The 12,530-nt window shown below is 38.5% G+C and overlaps 24 non-coding genes across 24 annotated transcripts; 16 read left to right on the top strand and 8 right to left on the bottom strand.

Moving 5' to 3' along the window:
* The first annotated feature begins 459 nt into the window (after positions 1-459).
* On the top strand, positions 460-533 carry trnai-aau (transfer RNA isoleucine (anticodon AAU)). Its single transcript has one exon. It is a non-coding gene; the product is annotated as a tRNA-Ile (tRNA).
* Positions 534-879: 346 nt separating this feature from the next.
* On the bottom strand, positions 880-952 carry trnar-ucg (transfer RNA arginine (anticodon UCG)). The gene has a single exon. It is a non-coding gene; the product is annotated as a tRNA-Arg (tRNA).
* Positions 953-1,215: 263 nt separating this feature from the next.
* trnai-aau (transfer RNA isoleucine (anticodon AAU)) lies at positions 1,216-1,289 on the top strand. The gene has a single exon. It is a non-coding gene; the product is annotated as a tRNA-Ile (tRNA).
* A 422-nt stretch (positions 1,290-1,711) lies between these two features.
* trnai-aau (transfer RNA isoleucine (anticodon AAU)) lies at positions 1,712-1,785 on the top strand. Its single transcript has one exon. It is a non-coding gene; the product is annotated as a tRNA-Ile (tRNA).
* Positions 1,786-2,207: 422 nt separating this feature from the next.
* On the top strand, positions 2,208-2,281 carry trnai-aau (transfer RNA isoleucine (anticodon AAU)). The gene has a single exon. It is a non-coding gene; the product is annotated as a tRNA-Ile (tRNA).
* Positions 2,282-2,703: 422 nt separating this feature from the next.
* On the top strand, positions 2,704-2,777 carry trnai-aau (transfer RNA isoleucine (anticodon AAU)). The gene has a single exon. It is a non-coding gene; the product is annotated as a tRNA-Ile (tRNA).
* A 343-nt stretch (positions 2,778-3,120) lies between these two features.
* trnar-ucg (transfer RNA arginine (anticodon UCG)) lies at positions 3,121-3,193 on the bottom strand. Its single transcript has one exon. It is a non-coding gene; the product is annotated as a tRNA-Arg (tRNA).
* Positions 3,194-3,934: 741 nt separating this feature from the next.
* Positions 3,935-4,008, top strand: trnai-aau (transfer RNA isoleucine (anticodon AAU)). Its single transcript has one exon. It is a non-coding gene; the product is annotated as a tRNA-Ile (tRNA).
* Positions 4,009-4,354: 346 nt separating this feature from the next.
* trnar-ucg (transfer RNA arginine (anticodon UCG)) lies at positions 4,355-4,427 on the bottom strand. The gene has a single exon. It is a non-coding gene; the product is annotated as a tRNA-Arg (tRNA).
* Positions 4,428-4,690: 263 nt separating this feature from the next.
* trnai-aau (transfer RNA isoleucine (anticodon AAU)) lies at positions 4,691-4,764 on the top strand. The gene has a single exon. It is a non-coding gene; the product is annotated as a tRNA-Ile (tRNA).
* A 348-nt stretch (positions 4,765-5,112) lies between these two features.
* On the top strand, positions 5,113-5,186 carry trnai-aau (transfer RNA isoleucine (anticodon AAU)). Its single transcript has one exon. It is a non-coding gene; the product is annotated as a tRNA-Ile (tRNA).
* Positions 5,187-5,532: 346 nt separating this feature from the next.
* Positions 5,533-5,605, bottom strand: trnar-ucg (transfer RNA arginine (anticodon UCG)). The gene has a single exon. It is a non-coding gene; the product is annotated as a tRNA-Arg (tRNA).
* Positions 5,606-6,151: 546 nt separating this feature from the next.
* Positions 6,152-6,225, top strand: trnai-aau (transfer RNA isoleucine (anticodon AAU)). The gene has a single exon. It is a non-coding gene; the product is annotated as a tRNA-Ile (tRNA).
* A 422-nt stretch (positions 6,226-6,647) lies between these two features.
* trnai-aau (transfer RNA isoleucine (anticodon AAU)) lies at positions 6,648-6,721 on the top strand. The gene has a single exon. It is a non-coding gene; the product is annotated as a tRNA-Ile (tRNA).
* A 422-nt stretch (positions 6,722-7,143) lies between these two features.
* Positions 7,144-7,217, top strand: trnai-aau (transfer RNA isoleucine (anticodon AAU)). The gene has a single exon. It is a non-coding gene; the product is annotated as a tRNA-Ile (tRNA).
* Positions 7,218-7,639: 422 nt separating this feature from the next.
* Positions 7,640-7,713, top strand: trnai-aau (transfer RNA isoleucine (anticodon AAU)). The gene has a single exon. It is a non-coding gene; the product is annotated as a tRNA-Ile (tRNA).
* A 343-nt stretch (positions 7,714-8,056) lies between these two features.
* Positions 8,057-8,129, bottom strand: trnar-ucg (transfer RNA arginine (anticodon UCG)). The gene has a single exon. It is a non-coding gene; the product is annotated as a tRNA-Arg (tRNA).
* A 741-nt stretch (positions 8,130-8,870) lies between these two features.
* Positions 8,871-8,944, top strand: trnai-aau (transfer RNA isoleucine (anticodon AAU)). The gene has a single exon. It is a non-coding gene; the product is annotated as a tRNA-Ile (tRNA).
* Positions 8,945-9,290: 346 nt separating this feature from the next.
* On the bottom strand, positions 9,291-9,363 carry trnar-ucg (transfer RNA arginine (anticodon UCG)). Its single transcript has one exon. It is a non-coding gene; the product is annotated as a tRNA-Arg (tRNA).
* A 741-nt stretch (positions 9,364-10,104) lies between these two features.
* Positions 10,105-10,178, top strand: trnai-aau (transfer RNA isoleucine (anticodon AAU)). Its single transcript has one exon. It is a non-coding gene; the product is annotated as a tRNA-Ile (tRNA).
* Positions 10,179-10,537: 359 nt separating this feature from the next.
* trnar-ucg (transfer RNA arginine (anticodon UCG)) lies at positions 10,538-10,610 on the bottom strand. The gene has a single exon. It is a non-coding gene; the product is annotated as a tRNA-Arg (tRNA).
* Positions 10,611-10,872: 262 nt separating this feature from the next.
* trnai-aau (transfer RNA isoleucine (anticodon AAU)) lies at positions 10,873-10,946 on the top strand. Its single transcript has one exon. It is a non-coding gene; the product is annotated as a tRNA-Ile (tRNA).
* A 335-nt stretch (positions 10,947-11,281) lies between these two features.
* On the bottom strand, positions 11,282-11,354 carry trnaq-uug (transfer RNA glutamine (anticodon UUG)). The gene has a single exon. It is a non-coding gene; the product is annotated as a tRNA-Gln (tRNA).
* A 263-nt stretch (positions 11,355-11,617) lies between these two features.
* trnai-aau (transfer RNA isoleucine (anticodon AAU)) lies at positions 11,618-11,691 on the top strand. Its single transcript has one exon. It is a non-coding gene; the product is annotated as a tRNA-Ile (tRNA).
* The last annotated feature ends 839 nt before the right edge of the window (positions 11,692-12,530 follow it).

The following is a 12,530-nucleotide window of genomic DNA, read 5'->3' as shown; positions in this document are numbered from 1 at the left end:
TCAGAGCGTGGTGCTAATAACGCCAAGGCCATACTGGCCATTTTTCTGTAACAGTGGCAATGCCATTTCACAAAAGCTTCTCTGAATTATGGATGTCAGGAAGATTGCTCACTTGGTGAAATATCCAGCATGGACCGAATTCTAACTCCACCTGTTTCTTCACTAACTATTATTGCCTGTATCCTCTCCAAGTTGTGAACAATAATATGATAGTTTAAAGCACAAGGGGTCTTGAACCACTGAGATATTGAATAGAAAAGCAACTTAATACATTAAGATTTTTTTTGGTCTAAGTCAATGGTTGGAGGGTTTTTTTTCATTGTGTGTATACCACATCCAGCATTTCAGTTTTTACTTAAAGCACTATACTGTTGATATTTGTTACTGCACTTCCACTGTTGTTCACCCTGTGCAGATGAACACTGGAAAATAAATGGAGTTGATCCTCACTATATACGTGGCCGGTTAGCTCAGATGGTCAGAGCGTGGTGCTAATAACGCCAAGGTCATGGGTTCAAGCCCCATACTGGCCAGTTGTTTGTAACAGATGCAAAGCCATTTCACGAAAGCTTCTCTGAATAATGGATGTCAGGAAGATTGCTCACTTGGTGAAATATCCAGCATGGACTGAATTCTAACTGCACCTGTTTCTTCACTAACTATTATTGCCTGTATCCTCTCCAAGTTGTGAACAACAATAATATGATAGTTTAAAGCAAAAGGTGTCTTGAACCCCTGAGATATGGAATAGAAAAGCACTTCATACAGTATGACTTGTTTTGGTGTGAAGGATTTGTCATTGTGTGTAGACCACATATAGCATTTCAGTTTTTTCTTAAGGCACTACACTTTAGATATTTTTGTAAATTGAGGGACTTTCAACCACGAAGGGACTCGAACCCTCAATCTTCTGATTCGAAGTCAGACGCCTTGTCCATTAGGCCACGTGGTCTTAGTTCTCTCATGTAAGGTTGAACTCATCGAGATCCAATCATTTATAAAAGCTTCTCTGAATTAAAATACTTGGCCGAAAGATTGTTCTATGAAATATCTTACTTTATTGAAGTTTTTTTTTTTAACAATGTGTATGTGTACTAAATATCCAAAAAACGCATAATGACTCATTCACCTAATCGTACTGCACTTCTACTGTTGTTTTCCCTGTGCAAAATGATCACTGGAATAAAAAATGGAGTCTATCCTCACTCTATAAATGGCCGGTTAGCTCAGATGGTCAGAGCGTGGTGCTAATAACGCCAAGGTCATGGGTTCAAACCCCATACTGGCCATTTTTCTGTAACAGTGGCAATGCCATTTCACAAAAGCTTCTTTGAATTATGGATGTCAGGAAGATTGCTCACTTGGTGAAATATCCAGCATGGACTGAATTATAAATGCACCTGTTTGGTGTTCTCTAACTATTATTGCCTGTGTCCTTTCCAAGTTGTGAACAATAACATGATAGTTTAAAGCACAAGGGGTCTTGAACCCCTGAGATATGGAATAGAAAAGCAACTTCATACATTAAGATTTGTTTTTGTCTTAGTCAATTGTTGGAGTTTTTTTTTTCATTGTATGTACACCACATCCAGCATTTCAGTTTTTACTTAAAGCACTATACTGTTGATATTTGTTACTGCACTTCCACTGTTGTTCACCCTGTGCAGATGAACACTGGAAAATAAATGGAGTTGATCCTCACTATATACTTGGCCGGTTAGCTCAGATGGTCAGAGCGTGGTGCTAATAACGCCAAGGTCATGGGTTCAAACCCCATACTGGCCATTTTTCTGTAACAGTGGCAATGCCATTTCACAAAAGCTTCTCTGAATTATGGATGTCAGGAAGATTGCTCACTTGGTGAAATATCCAGCATGGACTGAATTATAAATGCACCTGTTTGGTGTTCTCTAACTATTATTGCCTGTGTCCTTTCCAAGTTGTGAACAATAACATGATAGTTTAAAGCACAAGGGGTCTTGAACCCCTGAGATATGGAATAGAAAAGCAACTTCATACATTAAGATTTGTTTTTGTCTTAGTCAATTGTTGGAGTTTTTTTTTTCATTGTATGTACACCACATCCAGCATTTCAGTTTTTACTTAAAGCACTATACTGTTGATATTTGTTACTGCACTTCCACTGTTGTTCACCCTGTGCAGATGAACACTGGAAAATAAATGGAGTTGATCCTCACTATATACGTGGCCGGTTAGCTCAGATGGTCAGAGCGTGGTGCTAATAACGCCAAGGTCATGGGTTCAAACCCCATACTGGCCATTTTTCTGTAACAGTGGCAATGCCATTTCACAAAAGCTTCCCTGAATTATGGATGTCAGGAAGATTGCTCACTTGGTGAAATATCCAGCATGGACTGAATTATAAATGCACCTGTTTGGTGTTCTCTAACTATTATTGCCTGTGTCCTTTCCAAGTTGTGAACAATAACATGATAGTTTAAAGCACAAGGGGTCTTGAACCCCTGAGATATGGAATAGAAAAGCAACTTCATACATTAAGATTTGTTTTTGTCTTAGTCAATTGTTGGAGTTTTTTTTTTCATTGTATGTACACCACATCCAGCATTTCAGTTGTTACTTAAAGCACTATACTGTTGATATTTGTTACTGCACTTCCACTGTTGTTCACCCTGTGCAGATGAACACTGGAAAATAAATGGAGTTGATCCTCACTATATACGTGGCCGGTTAGCTCAGATGGTCAGAGCGTGGTGCTAATAACGCCAAGGTCATGGGTTCAAGCCCCATACTGGCCAGTTGTTTGTAACAGATGCAAAGCCATTTCACGAAAGCTTCTCTGAATAATGGATGTCAGGAAGATTGCTCACTTGGTGAAATATCCAGCATGGACTGAATTCTAACTCAACCTGTTTCTTCACTAACTATTATTGCCTGTATCCTCTCCAAGTTGTGAACAATAATATGATAGTTTAAAGCACAAGGTGTCTTGAACCCCTGAGATATGGAATAGAAAAGCACTTCATACAGTATGACTTGTTTTGGTGTTAAGGATTTGTCATTCGGCGTAGACCACATATAGCATTTCAGTTTTTTCTTAAGGCACTACACTGCATATATTTTTGTAAATTGAGGGACTTTCAACCACGAAGGGACTCGAACCCTCAATCTTCTGATTCGAAGTCAGACGCCTTGTCCATTAGGCCACGTGGTCTTAGTTCTCTCATCTAAGATTGAACTCATCGAGATCCAATCATTTATAAAAGCTTCTCTGAATAAAAATACTTGGCCGAAAGATTGTTCTATGAAATATCTTACTTTATTGAAGTTTTTTTTTTTAACCATGTGTATGTGTACTAAATATCCAAAAAACGCATAGTGACTCATTCACCTAATCGTACTGCACATCTACTGTTGTTTTCCCTGTGCAAAATGATCACTGGAATAAAAAATGGAGTCTATCCTCACTCTATAAATGGCCGGTTAGCTCAGATGGTCAGAGCGTGGTGCTAATAACGCCAAGGCCATACTGGCCATTTTTCTGTAACAGTGGCAATGCCATTTCACAAAAGCTTCTCTGAATTATGGATGTCAGGAAGATTGCTCACTTGGTGAAATATCCAGCATGGACCGAATTCTAACTCCACCTGTTTCTTCACTAACTATTATTGCCTGTATCCTCTCCAAGTTGTGAACAATAATATGATAGTTTAAAGCACAAGGGGTCTTGAACCACTGAGATATTGAATAGAAAAGCAACTTAATACATTAAGATTTTTTTTGGTCTAAGTCAATGGTTGGAGGGTTTTTTTTCATTGTGTGTATACCACATCCAGCATTTCAGTTTTTACTTAAAGCACTATACTGTTGATATTTGTTACTGCACTTCCACTGTTGTTCACCCTGTGCAGATGAACACTGGAAAATAAATGGAGTTGATCCTCACTATATACGTGGCCGGTTAGCTCAGATGGTCAGAGCGTGGTGCTAATAACGCCAAGGTCATGGGTTCAAGCCCCATACTGGCCAGTTGTTTGTAACAGATGCAAAGCCATTTCACGAAAGCTTCTCTGAATAATGGATGTCAGGAAGATTGCTCACTTGGTGAAATATCCAGCATGGACTGAATTCTAACTGCACCTGTTTCTTCACTAACTATTATTGCCTGTATCCTCTCCAAGTTGTGAACAACAATAATATGATAGTTTAAAGCAAAAGGTGTCTTGAACCCCTGAGATATGGAATAGAAAAGCACTTCATACAGTATGACTTGTTTTGGTGTGAAGGATTTGTCATTGTGTGTAGACCACATATAGCATTTCAGTTTTTTCTTAAGGCACTACACTTTAGATATTTTTGTAAATTGAGGGACTTTCAACCACGAAGGGACTCGAACCCTCAATCTTCTGATTCGAAGTCAGACGCCTTGTCCATTAGGCCACGTGGTCTTAGTTCTCTCATGTAAGGTTGAACTCATCGAGATCCAATCATTTATAAAAGCTTCTCTGAATTAAAATACTTGGCCGAAAGATTGTTCTATGAAATATCTTACTTTATTGAAGTTTTTTTTTTTAACAATGTGTATGTGTACTAAATATCCAAAAAACGCATAATGACTCATTCACCTAATCGTACTGCACTTCTACTGTTGTTTTCCCTGTGCAAAATGATCACTGGAATAAAAAATGGAGTCTATCCTCACTCTATAAATGGCCGGTTAGCTCAGATGGTCAGAGCGTGGTGCTAATAACGCCAAGGTCATGGGTTCAAACCCCATACTGGCCATTTTTCTGTAACAGTGGCAATGCCATTTCACAAAAGCTTCTTTGAATTATGGATGTCAGGAATGCCTGTATCCTCTCCAAGTTGTGAACAATAATATGATAGTTTAAAGCACAAGGGGTCTTGAACCACTGAGATATTGAATAGAAAAGCAACTTAATACATTAAGATTTTTTTTGGTCTAAGTCAATGGTTGGAGGGTTTTTTTTCATTGTGTGTATACCACATCCAGCATTTCAGTTTTTACTTAAAGCACTATACTGTTGATATTTGTTACTGCACTTCCACTGTTGTTCACCCTGTGCAGATGAACACTGGAAAATAAATGGAGTTGATCCTCACTATATACGTGGCCGGTTAGCTCAGATGGTCAGAGCGTGGTGCTAATAACGCCAAGGTCATGGGTTCAAGCCCCATACTGGCCAGTTGTTTGTAACAGATGCAAAGCCATTTCACGAAAGCTTCTCTGAATAATGGATGTCAGGAAGATTGCTCACTTGGTGAAATATCCAGCATGGACTGAATTCTAACTGCACCTGTTTCTTCACTAACTATTATTGCCTGTATCCTCTCCAAGTTGTGAACAACAATAATATGATAGTTTAAAGCAAAAGGTGTCTTGAACCCCTGAGATATGGAATAGAAAAGCACTTCATACAGTATGACTTGTTTTGGTGTGAAGGATTTGTCATTGTGTGTAGACCACATATAGCATTTCAGTTTTTTCTTAAGGCACTACACTTTAGATATTTTTGTAAATTGAGGGACTTTCAACCACGAAGGGACTCGAACCCTCAATCTTCTGATTCGAAGTCAGACGCCTTGTCCATTAGGCCACGTGGTCTTAGTTCTCTCATGTAAGGTTGAACTCATCGAGATCCAATCATTTATAAAAGCTTCTCTGAATTAAAATACTTGGCCGAAAGATTGTTCTATGAAATATCTTACTTTATTGAAGTTTTTTTTTTTAACAATGTGTATGTGTACTAAATATCCAAAAAACGCATAATGACTCATTCACCTAATCGTACTGCACTTCTACTGTTGTTTTCCCTGTGCAAAATGATCACTGGAATAAAAAATGGAGTCTATCCTCACTCTATAAATGGCCGGTTAGCTCAGATGGTCAGAGCGTAGTGCTAATAACGCCAAGGTCATTGGTTCAAACCCCATACTGGCCATTTTTCTGTAACAGTGGCAATGCCATTTCACAATATAACTAATATCTTACTTTATTGAAGTTTTTTTTTTTAACAATGTGTATGTGTACTAAATATCCAAAAAACGCATAATGACTCATTCACCTAATCGTACTGCACTTCTACTGTTGTTTTCCCTGTGCAAAATGATCACTGGAATAAAAAATGGAGTCTATCCTCACTCTATAAATGGCCGGTTAGCTCAGATGGTCAGAGCGTGGTGCTAATAACGCCAAGGTCATGGGTTCAAACCCCATACTGGCCATTTTTCTGTAACAGTGGCAATGCCATTTCACAAAACCTTCTCTGAATTATGGATGTCAGGAAGATTACTCACTTGGTGAAATATCCAGCATGGACTGAATTCTAAATGCACCTGTTTGGTGTTCTCTAACTATTATTGCCTGTGTCCTTTCCAAGTTGTGAACAATAACATGATAGTTTAAAGCACAAGGGGTCTTGAACCCCTGAGATATGGAATAGAAAAGCAACTTCATACATTAAGATTTGTTTTTGTCTTAGTCAATTGTTGGAGTTTTTTTTTTCATTGTATGTACACCACATCCAGCATTTCAGTTTTTACTTAAAGCACTATACTGTTGATATTTGTTACTGCACTTCCACTGTTGTTCACCCTGTGCAGATGAACACTGGAAAATAAATGGAGTTGATCCTCACTATATACTTGGCCGGTTAGCTCAGATGGTCAGAGCGTGGTGCTAATAACGCCAAGGTCATGGGTTCAAACCCCATACTGGCCATTTTTCTGTAACAGTGGCAATGCCATTTCACAAAAGCTTCTCTGAATTATGGATGTCAGGAAGATTGCTCACTTGGTGAAATATCCAGCATGGACTGAATTATAAATGCACCTGTTTGGTGTTCTCTAACTATTATTGCCTGTGTCCTTTCCAAGTTGTGAACAATAACATGATAGTTTAAAGCACAAGGGGTCTTGAACCCCTGAGATATGGAATAGAAAAGCAACTTCATACATTAAGATTTGTTTTTGTCTTAGTCAATTGTTGGAGTTTTTTTTTTCATTGTATGTACACCACATCCAGCATTTCAGTTTTTACTTAAAGCACTATACTGTTGATATTTGTTACTGCACTTCCACTGTTGTTCACCCTGTGCAGATGAACACTGGAAAATAAATGGAGTTGATCCTCACTATATACGTGGCCGGTTAGCTCAGATGGTCAGAGCGTGGTGCTAATAACGCCAAGGTCATGGGTTCAAACCCCATACTGGCCATTTTTCTGTAACAGTGGCAATGCCATTTCACAAAAGCTTCCCTGAATTATGGATGTCAGGAAGATTGCTCACTTGGTGAAATATCCAGCATGGACTGAATTATAAATGCACCTGTTTGGTGTTCTCTAACTATTATTGCCTGTGTCCTTTCCAAGTTGTGAACAATAACATGATAGTTTAAAGCACAAGGGGTCTTGAACCCCTGAGATATGGAATAGAAAAGCAACTTCATACATTAAGATTTGTTTTTGTCTTAGTCAATTGTTGGAGTTTTTTTTTTCATTGTATGTACACCACATCCAGCATTTCAGTTGTTACTTAAAGCACTATACTGTTGATATTTGTTACTGCACTTCCACTGTTGTTCACCCTGTGCAGATGAACACTGGAAAATAAATGGAGTTGATCCTCACTATATACGTGGCCGGTTAGCTCAGATGGTCAGAGCGTGGTGCTAATAACGCCAAGGTCATGGGTTCAAGCCCCATACTGGCCAGTTGTTTGTAACAGATGCAAAGCCATTTCACGAAAGCTTCTCTGAATAATGGATGTCAGGAAGATTGCTCACTTGGTGAAATATCCAGCATGGACTGAATTCTAACTCAACCCGTTTCTTCACTAACTATTATTGCCTGTATCCTCTCCAAGTTGTGAACAATAATATGATAGTTTAAAGCACAAGGTGTCTTGAACCCCTGAGATATGGAATAGAAAAGCACTTCATACAGTATGACTTGTTTTGGTGTTAAGGATTTGTCATTCGGCGTAGACCACATATAGCATTTCAGTTTTTTCTTAAGGCACTACACTGCATATATTTTTGTAAATTGAGGGACTTTCAACCACGAAGGGACTCGAACCCTCAATCTTCTGATTCGAAGTCAGACGCCTTGTCCATTAGGCCACGTGGTCTTAGTTCTCTCATCTAAGATTGAACTCATCGAGATCCAATCATTTATAAAAGCTTCTCTGAATAAAAATACTTGGCCGAAAGATTGTTCTATGAAATATCTTACTTTATTGAAGTTTTTTTTTTTAACCATGTGTATGTGTACTAAATATCCAAAAAACGCATAATGACTCATTCACCTAATCGTACTGCACATCTACTGTTGTTTTCCCTGTGCAAAATGATCACTGGAATAAAAAATGGAGTCTATCCTCACTCTATAAATGGCCGGTTAGCTCAGATGGTCAGAGCGTGGTGCTAATAACGCCAAGGCCATACTGGCCATTTTTCTGTAACAGTGGCAATGCCATTTCACAAAAGCTTCTCTGAATTATGGATGTCAGGAAGATTGCTCACTTGGTGAAATATCCAGCATGGACCGAATTCTAACTCCACCTGTTTCTTCACTAACTATTATTGCCTGTATCCTCTCCAAGTTGTGAACAATAATATGATAGTTTAAAGCACAAGGGGTCTTGAACCACTGAGATATTGAATAGAAAAGCAACTTAATACATTAAGATTTGTTTTGGTCTAAGTCAATGGTTGGAGGGTTTTTTTTCATTGTGTGTACACCACATCCAGCATTTCAGTTTTTACTTAAAGCACTATACTGTTGATATTTGTTACTGCACTTCCACTGTTGTTCACCCTGTGCAGATGAACACTGGAAAATAAATGGAGTTGGTCCTCACTATATACGTGGCCGGTTAGCTCAGATGGTCAGAGCGTGGTGCTAATAACGCCAAGGTCATGGGTTCAAGCCCCATACTGGCCAGTTGTTTGTAACAGATGCAAAGCCATTTCACGAAAGCTTCTCTGAATAATGGATGTCAGGAAGATTGCTCACTTGGTGAAATATCCAGCATGGACTGAATTCTAACTGCACCTGTTTCTTCACTAACTATTATTGCCTGTATCCTCTCCAAGTTGTGAACAACAATAATATGATAGTTTAAAGCAAAAGGTGTCTTGAACCCCTGAGATATGGAATAGAAAAGCACTTCATACAGTATGACTTGTTTTGGTGTGAAGGATTTGTCATTGTGTGTAGACCACATATAGCATTTCAGTTTTTTCTTAAGGCCCTACACTTTAGATATTTTTGTAAATTGAGGGACTTTCAACCACGAAGGGACTCGAACCCTCAATCTTCTGATTCGAAGTCAGACGCCTTGTCCATTAGGCCACGTGGTCTTAGTTCTCTCATCTAAGATTGAACTCATCGAGATCCAATCATTTATAAAAGCTTCTCTGAATAAAAATACTTGGCCGAAAGATTGTTCTATGAAATATCTTACTTTATTGAAGTTTTTTTTTTTAACCATGTGTATGTGTACTAAATATCCAAAAAACGCATAGTGACTCATTCACCTAATCGTACTGCACATCTACTGTTGTTTTCCCTGTGCAAAATGATCACTGGAATAAAAAATGGAGTCTATCCTCACTCTATAAATGGCCGGTTAGCTCAGATGGTCAGAGCGTGGTGCTAATAACGCCAAGGCCATACTGGCCATTTTTCTGTAACAGTGGCAATGCCATTTCACAAAAGCTTCTCTGAATTATGGATGTCAGGAAGATTGCTCACTTGGTGAAATATCCAGCATGGACCGAATTCTAACTCCACCTGTTTCTTCACTAACTATTATTGCCTGTATCCTCTCCAAGTTGTGAACAATAATATGATAGTTTAAAGCACAAGGGGTCTTGAACCACTGAGATATTGAATAGAAAAGCAACTTAATACATTAAGATTTGTTTTGGTCTAAGTCAATGGTTGGAGGGTTTTTTTTCATTGTGTGTACACCACATCCAGCATTTCAGTTTTTACTTAAAGCACTATACTGTTGATATTTGTTACTGCACTTCCACTGTTGTTCACCCTGTGCAGATGAACACTGGAAAATAAATGGAGTTGATCCTCACTATATACGTGGCCGGTTAGCTCAGATGGTCAGAGCGTGGTGCTAATAACGCCAAGGTCATGGGTTCAAGCCCCATACTGGCCAGTTGTTTGTAACAGATGCAAAGCCGTTTCACGAAAGCTTCTCTGAATAATGGATGTCAGGAAGATTGCTCACTTGGTGAAATATCAAGCATGGACTGAATTCTAACTGCACCTGTTTCTTCACTAACTATTATTGCCTGTATCCTCTCCAAGTTGTGAACAACAATAATATGATAGTTTAAAGCAAAAGGTGTCTTGAACCCCTGAGATATGGAATAGAAAAGCACTTCATACAGTATGACTTGTTTTGGTGTGAAGGATTTGTCATTGTGTGTAGACCACATATAGCATTTCAGTTTTTTCTTAAGGCTTTAGCATTTCAGTTTTTTCTTTAGATATTTTTGTAAATTGAGGGACTTTCAACCACGAAGGGACTCGAACCCTCAATCTTCTGATTCGAAGTCAGACGCCTTGTCCATTAGGCCACGTGGTCTTAGTTCTCTCATCTAAGGTTGAACTCATCGAGATCCAATCATTTATAAAAGCTTCTCTGAATTAAAATACTTGGCCGAAAGATTGTTCTATGAAATATCTTACTTTATTGAAGTTTTTTTTTTTTAACCATGTGTATGTGTACTAAATATCCAAAAAACGCATAGTGACTCATTCACCTAATCGTACTGCACTTCTACTGTTGTTTTCACTGTGCAGATGAACACTGGAAAATAAATGGAGTCTATCCTCACTCTATAAATGGCCGGTTAGCTCAGATGGTCAGAGCGTGGTGCTAATAACGCCAAGGTCATGGGTTCAAACCCCATACGGGCCATTTTTCTGTAACAGATGCAAAGCCATTTCACGAAAGCTTCTCTGAATAATGGATGTCAGGAAGATTGGTGAAATATCCAGCATGGACCGAATTCTAACTCCACCTGTTTCTTCACTAACTATTATTGCCTGTATCCTCTCCAAGTTGTGAACAATAATATGATAGTTTAAAGCACAAGGTGTCTTGAACCCCTGAGATATGGAATAGAAAAGCATTTCATACAGTATGACTTGTTTTGGTGTGAAGGATTTGTCATTGTGTGTAGACCACATATAGCATTTCAGTTCTTTCTTAAGGCACTACACTGCATATATTTTTGTAAATTGAGGGACTTTCAACCACGAAGGGACTCGAACCCTCAATCTTCTGATTCAAAGTCAGACGCCTTGTCCATTAGGCCACGTGGTCTTAGTTCTCTCATCTAAGATTGAACTCATCAAGATCCAATCATTTATAAAAGCTTCTCTGAATTAAAATACTTGGCCGAAAGATTGTTCTATGAAATATCTTACTTTATTGAAGTTTTTTTTTTTAACCATGTGTATGTGTACTAAATATCCAAAAAACGCATAGTGACTCATTCACCTAATCGTACTGCACTTCTACTGTTGTTTTCCCTGTGCAAAATGATCACTGGAATAAAAAATGGAGTCTATCCTCACTCTATAAATGGCCGGTTAGCTCAGATGGTCAGAGCGTGGTGCTAATAACGCCAAGGTCATGGGTTCAAACCCCATACTGGCCAGTTGTTTGTAACAAATGCAAAGCCATTTCAAGAAAGCTTCTCTGAATAATGGATGTCGGGAAGATTGCTCACTTGGTGAAATATTCAGCATGGACTGAATTCTACCTGCACCTGTTTTTTCACTAACTATTATTGCCTGTATCCTCTTCAAGTTGTGAAGAATAAAATGATAGTTTAAAGCAAAAGGGTTTTTGAACCCCAGAAATATGGAATAGAAAAGCAACTTCATACATTAAGACTTGTTTTTGTCTTAGTCAATTGTTGGAGGTTTTTTTTCCATTGTGTGTACACCACATCCAGCATTTCAGTTTTTACTTAAAGCACTATAGTGTTGATATTTGTTACTGCACTTCCACTGTTGTTCACCCTGTGCAGATGAACAGTGGAAAATAAATGGAGTTGATCCTCACTATAAAACTGGCCGGTTAGCTCAGATGGTCAGACTTGGTGCTAATAACGCCAAGGTCATGGGTTCAAGCCCCATACTGGCCAGTTGTTTGTAAAGAATGCAATGACTTTTGACAAAAGCTTCTCTGAATTATGTATCTTGTCAGAAAGATTGCTCACTTGGTGAAATATCCAGCATGGACTGAATTCTAACTGCACTTGTGTGTTTGTTCTCTTGTATTATTTCCAGTATCCTCCCCAAGTTGTGAACAATAATAATTGTTTAAAGCACAAGGGGTCAGGTACTCAGTTAGCTAATCAGAGATTACTCAGATTGTTTTGTTTTTAGTCAAATGTTGGTCATGTTTTTTTCAGCATGTGTACGAAGTAACACAAAAAGCATGGAGACACATTTTTACTAGCTTGTTTGGAATATCTCCTCAATATGCCTT

This window comes from Pleuronectes platessa, chromosome 4 (assembly GCF_947347685.1).
Source record: "Pleuronectes platessa chromosome 4, fPlePla1.1, whole genome shotgun sequence".
Classification (NCBI taxonomy): Eukaryota; Metazoa; Chordata; class Actinopteri; order Pleuronectiformes; family Pleuronectidae; genus Pleuronectes; species Pleuronectes platessa.
This window is presented reverse-complemented; position numbering and strand designations above follow the sequence as displayed.